This window comes from Tupaia chinensis, unplaced genomic scaffold, assembly GCF_000334495.1.
Source record: "Tupaia chinensis unplaced genomic scaffold, TupChi_1.0 Scaffold000048_1, whole genome shotgun sequence".
NCBI lineage: Eukaryota > Metazoa > Chordata > Mammalia > Scandentia > Tupaiidae > Tupaia > Tupaia belangeri.
Genome location: NW_006159506.1, coordinates 7800260 through 7814446, shown reverse-complemented (window position 1 = coordinate 7814446; position 14187 = coordinate 7800260). Strand labels below are relative to the sequence as shown.

The 14187-nt window shown below is 42.3% G+C and overlaps 1 long non-coding RNA gene across 1 annotated transcript in view; it reads left to right on the top strand.

The window, feature by feature from the left end:
• Positions 1 to 4285, top strand: part of LOC102498539 (uncharacterized) — an 11118-nt gene extending 6833 nt beyond the window's left edge. The window contains exon 3 of the long non-coding RNA XR_333424.1: positions 4062 to 4285. This is a non-coding gene — a long non-coding RNA (uncharacterized LOC102498539). The remainder of the gene's footprint in view (positions 1 to 4061) is intronic.
• Positions 4286 to 14187: the final 9902 nt, after the last annotated feature.

The window sequence follows — 14187 nt, the reverse complement described above, 5'->3', positions numbered from 1 at the left end:
GTGATTTCTCGCTTTCTGTCTCTCTGTCTGTCTCTGTCTGTCTAGCGAGCGCACGTGCCCTGTAGCGAAAACCTCTCCAAAAAAAAAAAAAAAAAAAGGAGAAAGACTCACAGGATGCCGAAGCAGGAAGGAACCTGAGTGACAGCCAGGCACCCCTTTATGGGAGACAGGGGGATACTGACGGTCACTTGGATGTGGTCTGACCTGTCAGTGGCAGAACCAAGACCAGACCCAGAGCACCAGATTCCTAGCCAAGGACATGTTCCCAGTGCTTCCATGATCTTCTCAGTACCAGGAAACTCATGTGTAATTTCTCCCCTCCAGGACCTCGTGTTTTAAAAGATTTTCATTTACCAAACAACTGCATTTATGAAGTAATAATTTATTCATTTTCCCCATTTTTAAAATTAATCAAAAATATACAGGACTACCAGCCAAAGTCTCTGATCAGCAGGCGATAACCCTTATTACCACCCCGGGTTGATTTAATTCCTGCCAAAAGCAAAGAAACTTGACATTTTAGATAGCTTGAGCAGCTTCATTGTGGGAAAGTGGAGGTTTTCCATTACATTTTGTGAAATATTAAAATAGCTCTAGACCTCGTCATTAATTCATGGAGCCCTTGGCCTCCAGAGACCCCTATTGGGAGCCACTGCACCATGAATGGAATCTTACTCTCCTAGAATCTTACCAGTAAACTATTAAAGGTCTTCTAGCAAAGATCAAGTCCCTACCAGCTAGAAAGCTAGAACAAGCCACTCACTCCCCCTCTGCCTAATTTTTTCCCATTAGTAAGATGGAAATGAGATATTAGGGTTCTTAGCTGCAAGCCACAGAAACAAACAAATCTACCCATATTAAGCAGAAAATAGTGTATTAAAAGGATGCTGAGAAAACTGTTCAGTTGTTCTTCATTAAGCTAAACATCCAGTTACCAAATGACCCAGCAATCCCATTCCTGGGTGTGTACCCCCAAAGAATAGAAAACAGGTATTCACACAAAAACTTGTACATGAATATTTATGGCAGCTCTGCTTACAACTGGTAAAGGTTGGAAACAATCCAGTGTCCATCAATGGATAAATAAAATGTGGTCCCTCCATACATTGGAAGATTATTCAGTCATGAAAAGATGCATGCTACAAATAGGGATGACCTTCAAAAACAGTTCAGTGAGGGAACCAGCAGTTAGCGTAATGGCTATGTCGCTGGACTCCCACGTAGTCGATCGCGGTTCACGTCCTGGACCCGGTGGCTTAAAACTCACGCCGGGCGCGTGTGCATGCGTGCCCAAGATCCCGAGAGGAGAATGGAGGAGAAGGGATTGCGGCGTGACCATCCCCCCTGGGGGGTGATTTCTCGCTTTCTGTCTCTATGTCTCTCTCTGTCTGTCTGGCGAGCTGCCCTGTGCTCACGGGTGCCCATGATTCAGACTGAAGCCTGGTGGGTGGTTCACAGCATCAAAAACCTGGGGGTGGGGGAACCAGCAGTTAGCGTAATGGCTATGTCACTGGACTCCCACATAGTCGACCGTGGTTCGTGTCCCGGACCTGGTGACTTAAATATCATGCCGGACGCATGTGTGTGTGTGCCCAAGATCCCGAGAGGAGAATGGAGGAGAAGGGATTGTGGCGTGGCCATACCACCTGGGCAGTGATTTCTCGCTTTCTGTCTCTCTGTCTGTCTCTGTCTGTCTAGCGAGCGCACGTGCCCTGTAGCGAAAACCTCTCCAAAAAAAAAAAAAAAAAAAGGAGAAAGACTCACAGGATGCCGAAGCAGGAAGGAACCTGAGTGACAGCCAGGCACCCCTTTATGGGAGACAGGGGGATACTGACGGTCACTTGGATGTGGTCTGACCTGTCAGTGGCAGAACCAAGACCAGACCCAGAGCACCAGATTCCTAGCCAAGGACATGTTCCCAGTGCTTCCATGATCTTCTCAGTACCAGGAAACTCATGTGTAATTTCTCCCCTCCAGGACCTCGTGTTTTAAAAGATTTTCATTTACCAAACAACTGCATTTATGAAGTAATAATTTATTCATTTTCCCCATTTTTAAAATTAATCAAAAATATACAGGACTACCAGCCAAAGTCTCTGATCAGCAGGCGATAACCCTTATTACCACCCCGGGTTGATTTAATTCCTGCCAAAAGCAAAGAAACTTGACATTTTAGATAGCTTGAGCAGCTTCATTGTGGGAAAGTGGAGGTTTTCCATTACATTTTGTGAAATATTAAAATAGCTCTAGACCTCGTCATTAATTCATGGAGCCCTTGGCCTCCAGAGACCCCTATTGGGAGCCACTGCACCATGAATGGAATCTTACCAGTAAACTATTAAAGGTCTTCTAGCAAAGATCAAGTCCCTACCAGCTAGAAAGCTCGAACAAGCCACTCACTCCCCCTCTGCCTAATTTTTTCCCATTAGTAAGATGGAAATGAGATATTAGGGTTCTTAGCTGCAAGCCACAGAAACAAACAAATCTACCCATATTAAGCAGAAAATAGTGTATTAAAAGGATGCTGAGAAAACTGTTCAGTTGTTCTTCATTAAGCTAAACATCCAGTTACCAAATGACCCAGCAATCCCATTCCTGGGTGTGTACCCCCAAAGAATAGAAAACAGGTATTCACACAAAAACTTGTACATGAATATTTATGGCAGCTCTGCTTACAACTGGTAAAGGTTGGAAACAATCCAGTGTCCATCAATGGATAAATAAAATGTGGTCCCTCCATACATTGGAAGATTATTCAGTCATGAAAAGATGCATGCTACAAATAGGGATGACCTTCAAAAACAGTTCAGTGAGGGAACCAGCAGTTAGCGTAATGGCTATGTCGCTGGACTCCCACGTAGTCGATCGCGGTTCACGTCCTGGACCCGGTGGCTTAAAACTCACGCCGGGCGCGTGTGCATGCGTGCCCAAGATCCCGAGAGGAGAATGGAGGAGAAGGGATTGCGGCGTGACCATCCCCCCTGGGGGGTGATTTCTCAGTTTTCTGTCTCTATGTCTCTGTCTGTCTGGCGAGCGCACGAGCCCTACAGTGAAAATCTCTCCAAAAAAAAAAAAAGATAAAAAAAAAAACAGTTCAGTGAAAGAAGTCAGACCATACAATGTATAATTCATATAATTTCATTTTATATGAATATAAAATAGGCTAATCCATACAGTCAAAAAAGTAGATTAGTGATTGCCAGGGACCATGGGGGAAAACAGGAAACGTGTACAAGGCTTCCATTTGGGATGAAGTTCTAGAACCAGGTAGTGGTTGTGGTTGCATGACCTCAAAGAAGTATTTCATGCCATTGGGTTGTACACTTGAAAATGGCTAACGTGACCAATGTGTTATGTGTACTTTGCCAGAATAAAAACAAATGTATATACAGTGAAATGCAAAAAGAAAGGGAGAGGAAGAGAAGGAAGGAGAATGGGAGGGAAGGATTAAGGAAGGAAGGAAAAGAAGGAGGAGGAGCCTGGGTAAATCACAACTAATCTAGATCCTGAGAAAGGTCCTTGGATACTCCAGGACTCCCATCTGATTGGGAGTGTGGGTCATGTCCCACCCAACTGCAGGAAGGAAGAGGAAACAAGTCCTTGCATTTTCATCTTCTTACTGTGGGAATCAGGCCCTGCCTCCCTCTAAGGCATGTGAGGTGGAAATTCTCCCAAACACAGGAAAGGGACGAAAGAAGGTTCAAGGAATTACTGTCCACTTCAGAGAGTAAAGAGAACTGTAAAGAGGTGGCATGTGGGGGACATACAAGAAATCTTAGTGCTCAAGGTCCCTCCTAGGAAACATTTAGAGGCAGATCACAGAGTACATAATGTTCTTTGAAGGTTTCCTAGTGTCAGGAACCTTTCCCTCCCCTCTTCACCCTCCTCTGAACAACCCCCGCCCCCCCAACCCCCACCCCATGCAAACTCATTAAAGACAATTGCTCTCTTCTTTTTGCTACTAGAGTTTTTTAAACTTTGAACAAGACAACAATAGCAGCTGGTCGTTTATCTAGTGGACACTAATCCTTGCCTTTGGCTTTCTTTGATTTGCTTTGCAGTTTAACACCAGGACTTGGCTGTCTTCCACTTAGAAGCCCAGTGGCGGTGAGAAGGTGCCAGGAGAGAGCTGAAGCTGCCCTCCACGCTGGGTGACAAAGTCCCTGTCAGCTGTTTGGCGTGGTCCCAGCCTTACTGTTCACGGGCCTACGGGTAGGATGAGAAATATCATGGGCTATGGAAAGTCTTGCCTCTGATCTCCAATTTAGAGAATTCCGGAAGGAAATGGGGAAAAAAAAAAAAAAAAAGTGGCAGAATCAGTGTAATATTTTTTTTCTTCAGGTTTTATTTTGGTACATTTTAAACTTTCAGAAAAGTTGCAAAAATACCAGGTCATTGGAAAAGTCATAACATATTTTTCTATGCAAAAATGCATTATGGCTTCTCTGACAACTGAATAGTATAAGAAACTCTCCTATACCCAATACCCAGACTCAGCAATCATTTAACATTTTATCCCATTTGCTGTGTCATTCTCTCTCCTTTTTACAGTGTCCCCTGTCCCTTCTCTCTCATCCTTCCGTCACCCCCAGATTATGCCATTTGACCTTAAAATACCCCAGATGGTGTAGTGATTAAGGCACTGGACTCCCACGTGGTGGACCACAGTTCAAATCTCTAGAGAGGAGAATGGAAGAGCATGGATTGCAGCTTGGCCATCCTCTCTGGTAGGGGGGTGATCTCTCGCTTTCTGTCTGTCTATTTTTCTAGCAAGTGCACACACCCTAACAGCAAAAATCTTTCTCTCTAAAAAAAAAATTAAAAAAAAAATACTCCAGGGTATACCCTAAGAATGAAGATGGTCTTATACATAACCACAGTATAATTATCAAAATTTGAAAGTCTGAACATTTAATATGGATATAATATTACTTAATCCTCAGTCCATATTCAAAATTCATCAACTCTCCTGATAAAGTCCTTTACAGATATTTAGGGATTTTCTTTGTTCTTTTTAATTGCCAGAGTACTCACCAAAGAGAGAGAGAGAAGAGAGAGAGCAAGGAAGAAAACAACCCCTTCCCCAGTAGGACATGGTTATATTACAATCTTTTCTTCTCTATTTTTTCATCCTGTTAGGATTTAGGGCATGCACACACAGGTGCCTAGAGAGCTTTACAAGCCACCAAGACTGTGGTTGGCCATGTGGAATCTGGCTCCCTTAGCCATGTGACTACAGTGCCAGCCCAATATTTGGGGATTTTCAAGATGTCAACTTCTGGTTTAATTCCATTGTGGGGACATTCTCCACAAGATATCAGCTTGTTGAAATGTACTCTTATCTTGTCCTACCTTTCCACCTTCGACTCTCAAATTGACTACTTCTTGCAGGTTTTCTGGACACTTCCCTGACTCATAAGCACTTAAGAGGTCAGCTGAGGACCTGGAGTAGGGCAATTCACAAGCAGATTATAAATCTCCCTTCCCTGAGTCATTCCATCATAGGATGGGAGAGTGCTGAGCTGTGTTGTGAAGTCCTTGGTTTTTGGGTCCAGATCACTAAAATTAGAGAGTTGTCCTTAGGTGCAAAATAAAGCCACAACAACAATAAAAGTAGGTAGAAGAGAGAATTTAATAGGAATGAAAGATTTTAGAAAATAAGTACACCCAAAAGAGTCTTGGGTGGGCAGGTTGCCAGGTGGCAACTGCGTTTGGAACCGGTTAGGTGTTATTTTTATTACCAGAGGTGATCATGAATATTTAACGGTGGGAGGTCTGTCACACTATCTATGTCCTTTGCAATTTGAGGGCTTTCTTCTGCACTGGCTTGCATCTCTCTCACAGGTGAAGAATTTTAGGAATTTGGTTACCTAACTGCACATGCCCAGTGTGAGCCAGGATGTTTCATTAGGATAGGCTGCCCAATTAGTTTATTGCCCCAGTAGGAATCAGGATGTTGACCAAAATGTTTGGCTGGGTCTTTTTGTATTCAGGAGGGATGATAAGAGAGAAATTTACAATCATCCCTGTGAGTCTTCCTCAATAGCCAAGGAAAGAAAATGATATTTGTCTTGCCTTCCTGGTGCCAGGGGCTAGGTGGGAAGAAGGCATCTCATGAAGGGTCTGTTTGTAACTCCTGATAAACTGTGATTGATGTGACGTGTGTCATTCTGCTATTCTCTTAGGGCTGCCCTCTCATGACAACTGCCTATCACAATTCCATCTGGCATCCCTTCCCTCGATGTTTTCTAGCCATTGGGTCATCTTTCCCTCATTGGGTCATCTTTCCCTCATTGGGTCATCTTTCCCTCATTGGGTCATCTTTCCCCACTCTCTGACCTCTCAAGGCAGTGAGACTGTGCTTTCTGCCTTGGCCTTAGTGGAAAGTCGGAAAAACGCCATTTCATATAGACTTGCCCCTCCAGTGTCTGCAAGCTCTTATCTATTCTCCAGTGAGTTTGGATTTTTTAAAAGTTTATCTATTTATTTATTCTACAAAAGGGACAGACACAGAGGCAGAGGGAGAGAGGCAGAGAGGCAGGCACCTCCAACAGTGTCCTCATGTTACAATCCAGCCTAGTCTCGCTGGCTTGGATCATGGGCACATACGTATCCACCAGAGAGTTTCTGTGGTGCAAATCTAGGACCTCTTCTATTTGGGCCCAGTTGTGTCACCACTGCACAACCACTTGGACCCCAAATAGTTAATAAAAAAAAACACTCTTTTCCCCTTGAGTTTATACATCTACACACACACATGCACACCCACAATTAGAAATACATTTGTTTATGTCCCATTCCATAATGTGGGGTCTAAATAGAAAAGGCAAACACAACTCCAATGTGATGAGTTTCAGTTTTAATTGTATTTATCTAATCCAATTGTTTAGTTATTTGATTTAATTATTTTGTGATTGCTCCTTAACATTACATGAAGAGGTCCTTTTGGCACTTAAGAATCCAATGTGATGAAGCTAAACATATGTATGAAATGAACCAGATTCCATATGTTTAAACCTAGGAGTACATTAAGCAGCACTCTAATGCAATCTAAATGTATAAATAGAAAATTTTGTTGAAACACTTCAGCTTCATAAAATAGTGTTAATATTTGTATAGTCAAAGAAAACAGTCTAACCACCATTCTACCCTGTTTCTGTGAATTCAACTTTTTTGGAATCCATGTAAGTGAGGTCACAAAGTGACTTTTCTGTGCCTTTTTTCACATAGCATATTGTCCTTCAGGTCATCCATGTTGTCACAAATGAGAGAGTTCCCTTCCTTTTCAAAGACTATGTCATATTCCAGTGTGTGTGTGTGTGTGTGTGTGTGTGTGTGTGTGTGTGTGTGTACGTGTGTACACATACCATATTTTCTTTGCCAGTTCATACATTGATGGATACTTAGGTAGATTCTATACCTTGACTATTGTGAATAGTGTTGCAATAAACCCTGGAGTGCAGATGTCTCCATGACACATAGATTTACTTTCCTTTGACTATATGTCTACTGATGGAATTGCTAGATCATATGGTAGTCCTATTTTTACTTTTTTGAGGAACCTCTATACTATCTTTCATAATAGCTATACTAATTTACATGCTCAAGAACGGAGTAAAAGTGTTCCCCTTTCTCTGCATGTCTGCCAATCATTGTTATTTTCTGATAATAGCTGTACTAACAGAGGTGAATCTTTTTACGGTTTTTATTTGCATTTCCCTAATTATTAGTGTTGTTGAGCATTTTTTCATATACCTGTCAGTCATCTGCATGTATTCTTGAGAAATGTCCATTCAGAGCCTTTGCCCACTTTAAATTAGGTGTTTCCTTGCTATTGAGGTTTTTTTTTTTTTAATGTATTTTGGATATTAACCCCTTATCAGATTTCCAGTTTGAAACATTTTCTCCCATTCTGTAGGTTGTCTCTTCACTCTGTTGTTTCTTTTGAAGTGCAAAAGCTAGTTTGATGCAATCTCATTTGTCTATTTTTGCTTTTGTTCCCTGTCCCTTCGAGGTCATATGCAGAAAAGTCGTTGCTCAAACCAATATTGAAATGTGTTTCCCCCCTTTTTCTCTCAAAATAAATGAAAGACTTAAACATAGACCTAAACTTCTAAAACCATATAATGTTCATCATTTTAGTCAGTCCCTGAAAAATACTACAAGTAAGCTGCCCTCCCTGTCATCTTCATGCTTGCCTAGACCCCCTTCTCCCTAGCTGTCTGCATCTTTCCACCTACTCTACAAGTGCACCCAAACATCTTGGAGGAAAAAAATCAACCAATTCTGATAGATGTTACTCTGCATTTGTGACCCCTGACTTCAACAGATGATCCCACTACAGTTCATCATTCAGCTGGCTCCTCCCTCTCCTAGACACGTGTTTCACCTGGGTTTCCCTTTCAGCCAAAGAAAGATAGACTGAGCGCCCAGTGAAGTATTGAGAATAAATAATGCTTTACCAGCTGAGTATCCCTTAATCCAGCCAGACTGACACCAAAATGAACCTCCTAAGCTCTGATCCCATTATGAGCACTCAGCTCTCATGATCTAATCACTTCCCAAAGGCACCGCCTCCCAATGTCATCATCTTGGGGGTTTGGATTTCAACATATAAATTTTGGAGGGTCAAAAACATTCAGTCCATTGCAAATGCCTTATGCTTATAGCTATTATCCAAGTACCAAACCAAAGTAAATTGAAGAAGTAACAACCAAGTTTTTTTTTTTTTTTTTGAGAGGTTTTTGCTATAGGGCACATGCGCTCACCAGAGAGACAGAGAACAGAGAGACAGAAAGCGAGAAATCACTCCCCAGGGAGGATGACCACGCCACAATCCCTTCTCCTCCATTCTCCTCTTGGGATCTTGGGCACGCACGCACATGCGCCCTGCATGAGTTTAAGCTGCTGGATCCGGGACTCGAACTACAGTTGACTACAAGGGAGTTCAGCAACATAGCCATTCTGCTAACTGCTGGTCCCACAACCAAGCTTATTTATACTGCATTCCTTCAGGTAACTCATTGAAGAACATTGGACAGAGAAGTTCTAACACTCCTTCTGTTTTTTGTTCGTTTATTTGTTTTTGCCAGAGGATACATGCACTTGCTGAAGAGAAATGAGAGAGAGAGAGAGAGAGAGAGAGAGCGCAATCCTCCCCTCCATGGGGAATGATTATACTACAATCCCCTTCATTTCTTCCTCCTTTCGGGACTTTGGTGTCAGGTGAGTTTGTAAGTCACTGGGTCCAGGACTTCAACCACACTGTTGACCACGTGGGGTCCAGCCACTTTAACCACCACATCATGTGCTGGTTCTCCTTCTGGTTCTAGTATGCGATGGTCTTCTGTGTCTGCAGTAGTGAGAGAAAATGGCCACCCTGATGCAACTAGAGTAGGAGAATCAATTAGAAAGCAGTTATAAGAGGACCTAAGTTTTAATGGAAGACAAGAGGTAAAATAGGGGATTAACATTTTTACCTAATGAAACTAAAACAAAATGGGAGTAGAAGAAAAGCAGTTTTAAGTGCTAATGAAGATATCCTTCTCAAATTTGAAAAAGTTCCACTCTTTAAAAGAATTATTTAATTTTATTTATTCATTTATTTGTTTTAATTTGACCAGAGGAAGAGAGGGAAGGTGAGAAAGCAAGCCACCAGGTCCGGGGACTTGAACTGTATTGGCAATGTGGGAGTGTCCAGCGCCTTAACCACCACTCCACCTGCTGGACTTTTAACCTTTTAACTCACTTGGCCACATAATTAATAGGCTTAAAAAAAAAATACCAGCCAGTTCTGTAGGTTCAGTGTTCTAATATTTAAGGTAGGCTATGCTAAATTGTGATGATGTTTGGTAATTTAGTTATATTAAGGGCATTTACAATTTATACTATTTTCAACGTATGATGGGTGTATCAAGACATAACCCCACTGTAAGTCAAGGAGCATGTGTAATTATGATGGTTTATATTTGAAGAAAGTAAGGGTGCTAATCATTTCATTAATTACAATGAAGAAGTGAACACATACTTACAGCTGTTCACCTAACATCTAACTAATGTTATGTACATTCACTTATAAATTTCTGTCCTTTGTATAATTCTTTTACTAACTATAATTTTGTATTCTTTTAAAACTTAAGATTATAAGATGCCATTTCTCTATCACCACGTAGTGTCTGTTATGCTTTTATTGACTGCATACTCATGTTACTTGGATATATCACAATTTACATAATCATTCTCTCTATTTTATATGTAAGTTGCTACATTTTCTCAACAATATATTGATCTTTATGCATAAAATTGTTAATTAACTTATGAATTTGGTCATTTGGACTAGATCCCCACATGGAAATTTCTGGATCAAAAAGTACTATTGTATTTCAAAACCCATGTCTGGTTATCTAAACAGAGACTTGAGGATAACTAGAAAAAAAAAAGGCCCATTTGCAACAGGCACTAACGAGTAAACTTAAAAATCCCGAGAGAGAAGCAGGGGCTGTGTCACCCAGGCATAGGCTGTCTTCTGAACATGGGGGTGTTTTGTGCTTATCTTTCTAAACCTTTCTTGATACCCCCAGGCAAATCTGCTGAGCGCTGAGTAACAAGCAATTCAGAATCGCTCTGCTCAGATGTGCCAGAGACCGCAGCAGCTCCAGCTGCAGACAGACTGTAGTTACCAAGGAGACCTCCTTGTCTCCCCTCTTTTCCAGGTTAACAGTCCTGAATCTGAACTGGATAGTTGGATAGAATGAGTTCAAAATAGGGAGAATAAAGAAGAGGGCTTTAAAAGACAATTTTGCTGTTAACCTCAGGAATCAGGACTAGATCCCCACATGGAAATTTCTGGATCAAAAAGTACTATTGTATTTCAAAACCCATGTCTGGTTATCTAAACAGAGACTTGAGGATAACTAGAAAAAAAAAGGCCCATTTGCAACAGGCACTAACGAGTAAACTTAAAAATCCCGAGAGAGAAGCAGGGGCTGTGTCACCCAGGCATAGGCTGTCTTCTGAACATGGGGGTGTTTTGTGCTTATCTTTCTAAACCTTTCTTGATACCCCCAGGCAAATCTGCTGAGCGCTGAGTAACAAGCAATTCAGAATCGCTCTGCTCAGATGTGCCAGAGACCGCAGCAGCTCCAGCTGCAGACAGACTGTAGTTACCAAGGAGACCTCCTTGTCTCCCCTCTTTTCCAGGTTAACAGTCCTGAATCTGAACTGGATAGTTGGATAGAATGAGTTCAAAATAGGGAGAATAAAGAAGAGGGCTTTAAAAGACAATTTTGCTGTTAACCTCAGGAATCAGCACCAAGCACAACACAGAACGTTCTGGTCCATTCCTTTTTTTTTGTATGACTTTAAGGTTTGATCTTTCCTCTGAAGGGCATGTATGTCCACGTTTCTTTGATAAAATAGAACCACCAGCGTATTCCATTGTCTAATTACACACAGTTGGTGAATTATCAAATGTCCCTGCCACAGAAACTCACTGGGGCCCCAAGGGGAAGTACACTAGGCACTAAGGCATAATAGGATGATGATTATGGCCACAGAGAAACTAGAAACAAGGGGTCTCAGACTCACATGCCCAATCCCTGACATGACTCCAAGGTTATAAGACTTCTTCCTTTTTTTTTTTTTTTTGTCTTTGTTTTTCAAGAGAGATTATTGCTATAGGGTATGTGCACTCACCAGAGACAGGGAGAGACAGAGAGACAGAAAATGAGAAATCATCCCCTCAACCCCAGGGAGGATGGTCACACCACAATCCCTTCTCCTCCATTCTCCTCTTGGGATTTTGGACATGCATTTATGTTCACATGCACCTGGTGTGAGTTTTAATCTTCTGGGTCTGGGACTCAAACCTCAGTTGACTATGTGGGAGTCCAGTGATGTAACATTTATGCCATCTGCTCGTCCTGTAAGACTTTTTACTATGGAACGTTCAAGACCAAGGAGCATGTCGCTCCCAGCTGCTCAGAAAAAGCTCAGAAGCCTCCATTGCCTTTCTCCTCATTGGATTTCCACATCCTCACTCTTCTCAGCCTTGAAGCCAGCCTCACAGAGTCTGAGAGCTGGATCCCCAGATAGGTTGTTGCCATTTATTGCATATGACTTTCTAAAAGCAGAATTCAGGAAACCACTGCCTCCTACCAAGTGCCTAGTCTGTAATTTGCAGCCACAAACCAATAACCTTTCACCTTTGGGCTAACAAGACAACAGAATTGCCCACTTAATGATGTGTAGCAGATAAGACCTGCAGCCTACACACTGGGGTGAAAAATTACATAGATATTGCATATTCTAGAATGCATTTCCAAACTCTGGACTTGAGGTAAATGAAAACATGATAGCGATGATTTCTGGGGTTTCTCTTTTCCTCCAGACTTGGACTAGAATCAATGGGGTTTAACAAAGTCGTGTTGGCCAGGGGGCATCCATCTGGTCTTTGATCATCAGAACAGGATGCTTCTGAGAGGTCCCTGTGCTATGCCTCACTGGGACAGAGAGTTCCAGTGGTCTGAACCCCTTGTGTGACCATTTCCTTTCCAGGATGTACTTACCTTTCTGAGAGGCATGCCTGAGGGGTTGGGGTTGACAGAAGCAGCAGGGGCATTTCTTACAAGCCTTTCTTTCTCTCTTTCTGTTTCTTCAAGGTGCTTTCTGCATTCCCGTTCCCAAAGTGCTTAGGGTTTTCTACAAAATAAAGAAATTGAAAGTGAGCCACTTTTTGAAGACCCCATCTACAGCATCAGTCGCACAGCTGCATGCTCGCTCGCTCTCCCTACTGAATATCTTAAAATAGCACTCTGCCAACTTATCTCCTATGGAACTCCTTGTGTCCTCGTATAGAAAATGTGCTTCTCATGCAAATCTCCCATCATCTCAGTAAGATGAGACCTGCGTCTCTCCCAAATTGAGTTCTCTAGTATTAATAGCTTCTATCTGCAAGGCATTGCCTGGGTGTGTAGGTGACATTTTCTCCAGTTACCCCAGGGCTGAATTGGTGAACATGAACATTGGATGGATTAGGGCTTCATGGTAGATGACTAAGACTCAGTTAAAGGACAAGCCCAGTCACCTGGCAAGGATGCAGGCTGTGTGGCGGCTGTCCTCTGTTCCGTAGGTGAAAACATGAGCAGGGGTCTGGAACTGGGAGGGGAGAAGAGGCAGACAGAGAGCTCCGAGTTGGGAGGCTGGGACAGGCAGCATATGGCTGGTTATGTTCACCACAAAATCATGTAAGACCCATCAAAGATTCTCCTGTCTCTCAGAAAAGGCCACCTACCACCTGCACCTACTGGCCCCTGTGTTTAAAAAGTGTCAAACCAATCCATTAATTTTTTTAAAATAAAAATACATTATGACCAAGCTGAGTTTATTCCAGGGAAGAAAAGGTTTAACATGAGAAAATCTGGTAAGATTTGATTAGTGCTAGGGTTAGGGTTAGAGTATACCACACTGCAAAATGAAACAAGACATGTCATATAATGTTTATGACTACATTCTTTTTTTTGTGTGTGAGAATTTTGCTGTAAGGTGCATGTGCTCATTAGAAAGACAGAGCAAGAAAGAGAGGCAGAAAGTGAGAAATCACCCCCCAGGGGGCATGGCCATGCCACAGTCCTTCCCCTTCCATTCTCCTCTCAGAATTATGGGCACACGCACTGATGTGCCCCACATGAGTTTTAAGTCACAGGGTCCAGGATTCAGACTGCAATAGACTACACGGGAGTCCAGCAACGTAACCATTATGCCACCTGCTGTTCCCTATGACAACATTCTTCGGATTGCAATAAAATAAAATAAAAACCAGAAACATTTTAAATGTTCATCAGTAGAATAATATACACATGAATTATGAGATAGTAATATCAAGGAGTACTATTTAGCAGTGAAAAGGCATGAACCAGAGTTACAGATATTAGCATGCATAGATCTCAAAAATGTGATGTTGAGGGAAATTGCAGGGATCCAGCAGGGGGCGTAGTGGTTAAGGACGCTGGACTCTCATATGGCTGACCATGGTTTGAGTCCCAGACCTGGTGGCTTGCTCTCTCTCTCTCTCTCTCTCTCTCTCTCTCTCTCTCTCTCTCTCTCTCTCTCTCTCTCTCTCTCTCTCTCTCTCTCTCTCTCTCTCTCTCTCTGTCTCTCTCTGTTCCTCTCTGGTCAAATCAAAATAAA